The sequence below is a fragment of the Canis lupus genome, chromosome 7 (genome assembly GCF_003254725.2).
Source record: "Canis lupus dingo isolate Sandy chromosome 7, ASM325472v2, whole genome shotgun sequence".
Taxonomy (NCBI): Eukaryota; Metazoa; Chordata; class Mammalia; order Carnivora; family Canidae; genus Canis; species Canis lupus.
In genome coordinates this window covers 14,312,501-14,319,687 of record NC_064249.1, presented here as the reverse complement: position 1 = coordinate 14,319,687, position 7,187 = coordinate 14,312,501, and the positions used below count along the sequence as shown (strand labels likewise).

Here is a 7,187-nt window from a genome sequence, read left to right as displayed (position 1 = left end):
GCACTTAACAACCTCTGATACACAGGTACTTGCCTTCTGTCGTTCTTTCTCCAATAGACTCTGAACACCATGAGGGCTGGACTTTGGGTGGTGTTTTTCTTTTTTTAAAAGATTTTATTTATTTATTCATGAGAGACACACACACACACACAGAGAGAGAGAGAGAGAGAGAGAGAGGCAGAGGCACAGGCAGAGGGAGAAGCAGGCTCCAGGCAGGGAGCCTGACATGGGACTCGATCCCGGAACCCCAGGATCACGCCCTTGGACCAAAGGCAGGCGCTAAACCGCTGAGCCACCCAGGCGTCCCTTGTGTGGTGTTTTCACTGCTATATCCCAGGCCCCCAGATCAGCCTCTGGCGATGTATTAGGTGTTCAATAAATTTTTGTCAGATGAAGGAAACTTCTTCTGCCCCCACTGTGTGCTTGGAGAGCCTTGTCGCTACCTAGGGGAACTTTGTGATCATAGGGGCCCACCTGGATAATCTAGGCTGATCTCCCTATCTCAAGATTCTTAATCACATCTGCAAAAAGTCTTCCTTTGCCATGTGTGGTAACATTCATAGGTTCTGAGGATTAAGATGTGGACATATTTAGGGACCATTATTCAGCCTACCACATGCAGGAAGGGCAGGCCTGCACCTCATCCCTTGTCATGACATCCGTCGGCTGCCGTATCTGCAGTGGAGGCTGCCTGCCACCCTCCCGAGGTGGGGCCCTGGCTCCCCAAGCCCTTCCATCAGCCTCTCATCAACCCCAGCTTCAGGGACTCCTGACCAGATGGCATCCCCTCCCCATAGGTTTTCTCACAGCCCTGGAGCAGCTGCAAGACCTGGCTCATACTTGCTGCTTCCTACTAAGGCTGAACCAGGCTGGGGAGCCTTGGAGCCACCATCCCTGTTGCCAGGACGGCAGCACCTTCTTCAGCTTGTCTTGGGGTGGAGGTGGAGGCAAGAAGGGGATGTAGGGGTAGAGGTGGAAGTCCCTACGTCTCTTTTGGGCTTTTCCTTCTATTCTCTCACTTCCTGCTTCTTCTGTCACCCAGGACACACTCTGACTTTTCTTCCTCTTATTCTCTATCCTCCCCCACCTCAGCTAGTGACACCCAGTGGCATTGAGCACTTTCCACACTCAGCACATTGAGGACGGAGGGTTCACTGGGCCTTTGCTATTTCTCTCCCTCACGCACATACACACGTGCCCACACAGAGGAATCACACGCTGAGTCATATTCTGAACAACATCTACCGGCAAAAGAGGCCAAGGGAATGGACCCTGCCCCAGCCCTATGTGATGACAGGAACTATAGAGCCAGAAGGACCAACCTTAAGCCATCATCATCCCTGACTGGCTGGGAGACCTGACCCATTAACATTCAACGTTCTCATCTAGAAAGTAGAGACAATTTAAAAAAAAAGAAAAAAGTAGAAACAATATCCCTACTGGAATGGCTAACCCTAATTGTGGTCCCTAAAATCTGGGCATAACTTTACAAAATATCCCTCACACAGAAGAATCATTGTCACAACCAAACAAGAAAGTTACAGAGATCATGGGCACAAGAATCCCTTAACTTTTAACACAGGTGACAATTTTGTGGCTATCCAAGAGTCATGATTGGTTTAGACTGAGGGATGCCATTAGCAAAGACTAGTGAACTTAAAAGGATTTCTAGTTTGGTCAATTGGTTGAATCATTTAGTCATCAAGGATGACTTGTGCAAGGGAAGAGACATTTAAATGTAAACCAGGATATTAATGTAAATGTAAAACCAGGGTCCCTTCCCCTGGGCTGTCTAATAAGGCAGGTAAACTTGTAAATAAGTCATTACAATGTAGTGTGACATGTACTAACAGGACTCTGCGTACCAGGGGCTGGGGCAGAACACGGGGAGCAGCCAGCTATGCCGGTCAGGAGGGCTGCCCACATCCCAGGCCAAGCTTGGAAGGTGAGCAGACAATAGCAGGTGAACAAAAGGATGAAGGGAAACGAAAATAGAGGGGCAGTATACAATGCAGAGGAAGCCTACCTGAAGAAGCAAGAAAAATATCAAATAAACCACTTCATCTACACCTAACGGAGTTAGGAAAAGAAAAAAACAAACAAAACCCAAAATCAGGAGAAGGAAGAAAATAATAAAGATTAGAGCAGAAATAAATGATATGGAAACTAAGAAAACAATAGAACAGATAAATGAAATCAGGAGCTGGTTCTTTGAAAAGATCAACAAAATCAATGAACCTCTTGTAAGACTCATTAAAAAAAAAAAAGAGAGAGGACCCAAATAAATTAAATTACTAATGAAAGAGGAGAGATAACAAGCATCACCACAGAAATACAAATAATTGTAACAGAATATTATGAAAACCTATATGCCAATAGATTGAACAACTTAGAAGAAATGGGTAAATTCCTAGAAACAAATAGCCCATCAAAACTAAAGCAGGAAGACAGAAAATTTGAACAGACTTATCACTAGCAATGAAATTGAATCAGCAACCAAAAAACTCCTAACAAACACAAGTCCAGGACCAGATAGCTTCACAGGCAAATTCCATCAAACATCTAAAGAAGAGTTAATGCTCATTCTTCTCAAACTATTTCAAAAAATACAATAGGAAGTAAAACTTCCAAATTCATTCTGAGGTGAGTACCACCCTGATACCAAAAACAGGTAAAGACATCACCAGAGAGAGAGAGAGAAAGAGAGAGAGAGAGAAAGAGAGAGAGAGAGAGAGAGAGAGAGAGAGAACTACAGGCCAATATCTCTCATGAGTATGAATGGGTGACGGGCACTGAGGGGGGCACTTGACGGGATGAGCACTGGGTGTTATTCTGTATGTTGGCAAATTGAACACCAATAAAAATAAATTTATTATAAAAAAAAAAGAGTATAGACACAGAAATTCACAACAAAATATTAGCAAACCGGGGCAGCCCAGGTGGCTCAGCAGTTTAGCGCCTCCTTCAGCTTCCGTGATCCTGGAGACTGGGGATCGAGTCCCACATCAGGTTCCCTACATGGAGCCTGCTTCTCCCTCTGCCTGTGTCTGTTCCCCCCCCTCTTTCTCTCTCTCTCTCTCTCCTTCTGTCTCTCATGAATAAATAAAATCTTTAAAAAAAATATTAGCAAACTGAATTAACAATATACTTTAAAAGTTATACACCACAACCAAGTGGGATTTATTCCCAGATTGCAAGAGTGTTTTAATATTCACAAAACAATTAACATGATACGTCACATTAGTAAGAGAAATGAAAAAAACATGCGATTATATCAATAGATGAAGAAGCATTTGACAAAGGACAACACCCATTCTTGATTATTTTTTTTAAGATTTTATTTATTTACTCATGAGAAACAGAGAAAGAGAGAGGCAGAGACCCAGGCAGAGGGAGAAGCAGGCTCCATGCAGGGAGCCTGACATGGGACTCAATCCCAGGTCTCCAGGATCATGACCTGGCCCGAAGGCGGTGCTAAATTGCTGAGCCACCCCGCTGCCCTCCATTCTTGACTTTAAAAAAAAAAAAAAAAAAACTGCAAAGTAAGTCAAGTGGGAACATGCCTCAATGTAATAAAGGCCATATATGAAAACCCCATAGGCAATATGATACTCAGAGGGGAAAAACAGAACTTTTCCACTAAGGTCAGGAACAAGACAAGGATGTCCACTCTCACTACTTTTATTCAACACAGTACTAGAAGTCCTAGCCATAGCAATCAAACATAAAAAAATAAAAGGCGTCCAAACTGGTAAGGAAGTAGTAAAACTCTCATTATTAGCAGATGACATGATACTTTACATAGAAAACCCTAAAGACTCCACAAAAAAACTATTAGCACTAATAAAGGAGTTCAGTAGAGTCACAGGATACAAAATGAATGTGCAGAATCTGTTGCATTCCTATATACTAACAATGAAGCAGCAGAAAGTGAAATTAAGAAAACAATCCATTTATAATTGCACCAAAACCAATGAAATATCTAGGAATAATCTTACCAAAGGGATGAAAGACCTGTACTCTGAAAACTATAAAAAAATGATGAGAGAAATTGAAGATGGCACAAAGAAATGGAAAGATATTCCATGCTCATGGATCAGATCAGACCTGAAATCATAAAAATCCTTGAAGAGAGGAAAGGCAGCAATCTCTCTGACATCAGCTGTAGCAACATTTTTCTAGCTATGTCTCCTGAGTCAGGGGAAATAAAAGCAAAAATAAACTATTAGGACTACATCAAGGTAAAAAGCTTCTGCACAGCAAAGGAAACAACAAAACTAAAAGGCAGCCTACTGAATTGGAGGATATTTGCAAATGACATATCTGATAAAGGGTTAGTATCCAAAGCATACAAAGAACTGGACAAAACTCAACACCCAAAAAACAAACAATCCAATTTAAAAACAGGCAGAAGACATGAACAGTCATTCCTCCAAAGAAGATATACAGCTGGCCACCAGACACTTGAAAAGATGCTCGACATCATTCATCATCAGGAAAATGCAAATCAAAACTACAATGTGTTAACCTTTCACACCTGTCAAAATGGTTAAAATAAAAAACAAGTGTTGGTGAGGATGTGGAGAAAAAAGAACCTTCATGCACTAGTGTAGCCATTGTACAAAACAGTATGGAGGTTCCTTAAAAAATTAAAAATAGAGCTACCCTATAATCTAGGAATTGAACTACTGGATATTTACCTAAAAAAAAAAAAAAGAGCAAAAACACTAAATCAAAAGGATACATGCATCCCTATGTTTATTGCAGCATTATTTACAATAGCCAAACTATGGAATCAACCCCAGGGTCCATCGATAAACAAATGGATAAGGAAGATGTGGTGTACACACACACACAGTGGAATATTACTCAGCCATCAAAAAGAATGAAATCTTGCCATTTGCAACAACATGGATGGAGCTAAAGGGTATAATGCTGAGTAAAATAAGTCAGGAAAAGATGAATACCATATGATTTCACTCATATGTGGAATTTAAGAAACAAAATAAGCAAAGGAAAAAAGGAGAGAGAAAGAGAGACAAATCAAGAAACAAGACTTTTCTCTCTAGAGAACAAACTGATGATTACCAGACGGGAGGTGGGTGGGAGGATGGGGGAAACAGGGGTAGGCATTAAAGAGTCCATTTATCATGATGAAAAGAAATAAAATGAAATCAGTGCTTGGGCAGCACATATCCTGAAATTGGAACAATACAGAGAAGATTAGCATGGCCCTTGTTCAAGGGTGACACACAATTCACGAAGCGTTCCATATTTTGCTCAGTTTTCCCAGTGAACTGCTACCCTTCGTGGATTAACTCAGGGGAAACAATATGAGTCAAAACCCAATGTGTGGCACTGAGTAATGAAATTGTGATATTTCATTAGAAAAATATTTATTGGATAAAATAAAGAATCTCATGAGATGGATGGGCTCCTGGTGTCAGAGGTCAGGGAATCCATAGCATCCTGAACAAGCCTTGACCAGAAACAGCTCCAGCTTTAACCACAGTGTTACACCCTGGAAGAGCCCCAGACCTCTCCCCACTCTTCCCTCCTTGGATCCCCCACCACAACCGGCAGGAGCAACAGAGGGGGCCCTTAGAGCTTTCCTACCTTGTCATGCCACACGCTGCTAAGTTCAGCATTGTCCTTTGAAGAAAGAACTTCACTGAATGGTCCAGTGGGTGCATGCTGGCTCCAACCAGGTGAGGAAGTGTCTTAGGTTTCTGACCTCCTGATGCAGTTGTGCCTTCAGAAGCCACGTAAAGGGGGCGCCTTGGTGGCTCAGTCTGTTTAGTGCTGACTTTGACTCAGGTCATGATCTCAGGGTGCTGGAATCAAGCCCCATGTGGGGCTCCCCGCTCAGCAGGGAGTCTGATGGTCTCTCTGCCTCTCCCCCTACTCGTGCTCTCTCTCTCTCTCACACTCTCTCAAATAAATTTTAAAAATCTTAAAAAAAAAAAAAAAAAGCTACCTAAAGACAAGGGAAAGTGAGGTAAGAAAGCATCCTTTTTATCTCCACAGCTGATTGTTAGCAGAATTGCTCAGCTCCTTGTCATCAGATTAATTGGGGGAGGGGGGGGTGTCCTGAAATCACAGGAATGCATACAAGGAGCCCTCAGTTAACACCAGTGCTCTCCCCACCTGCTGCCTGGGGGGTGATCTCATGGGATCCCCTGAAGTCTCTGAGCCTCAGTCCCAGGTTAAACGAGCTGCCCACTGGCCCGACCACCTCATGATACCCACACCCAGGAACGTGTGTGAGGCTCATCTTGCAATGATGACAAGATACCGTACAGATACGTTATGTAAAAGAACAATGAGGAATAAAGAAAACAAAACAAAATAATTTGTTAGGTGGTATTTTAGTTGCCTTGGCGACCATAACAAAGTACCACAAACTCAGTGACCTAAAAAAATACAGTTGAATTGTCTCACACGCTGGAGTCTGGAAGGCTAAAATCAAGGTGTTGGCAGGGTCATGGTCCCCCTGAAGTGCTGGAGAAGGAATTGTTCCAGGCCTGTATTCTGGCTTCCTGTGGCCTCAGGTGTTCTCTGGCTTATAGATCCAACAACCCAATCTTCCATGTTCACATGGCGCCTCCCTATGTCTTCACGTTGTTTTCTCTCTGTATGTGTCTGTCTCTGTTCTAACACGGGATTTTGTGTTCATTCAAGTATGAGACCAACAGATCAGGGGATGATTGCCACTGAAAGGATGGTTTGTGACTCCTACTTCCCAGGGGGAGGGGGCATGCATACCATGCCAGGCCACACAGGGTTGGTCAGGAGGCAGAAAGAGGAAGGAGAAAGTGTGGCCCAGAGTCCTCATCCTGGTTTTCACGGGAAGGTATGAGGAAGGCAAGGTAAGCCAGCTGAGTAGGTCTAAAATTAGATATGATAGAATGATGTCCGTGAGCTCTGGGCTGTGGGGATGGTCCCTAGATGTCTAGTTCTTGGGCGCCAGGTGACTAGGAATATTACCTGGCCGGGTGCAAGAGCCTGACAGTGGAGCCGGTTTGGAGTTTGGGCCCTGGAATGGTTAGTTTGCATACAAAAGGCACATCTCTGTGCAAGTCATTTGCTATCTCTAGGAGTTAGCTAATCCTGGGAGGATATCCTCACCCCAGGCACTGAAGCTTCAGATGCCTCAGCATCAAGAATGCAGAAAATAAGAAAATATA

At 43.2% G+C, this 7,187-nt stretch overlaps 1 non-coding gene across 1 annotated transcript; it reads left to right on the top strand.

The window, feature by feature from the left end:
- Window positions 1-5,177: 5,177 nt before the first annotated feature.
- On the top strand, window positions 5,178-5,279 carry LOC112649028 (U6 spliceosomal RNA). Its single transcript, XR_003129447.3, has one exon. It is a non-coding gene; the product is annotated as a U6 spliceosomal RNA (small nuclear RNA).
- Window positions 5,280-7,187: the final 1,908 nt, after the last annotated feature.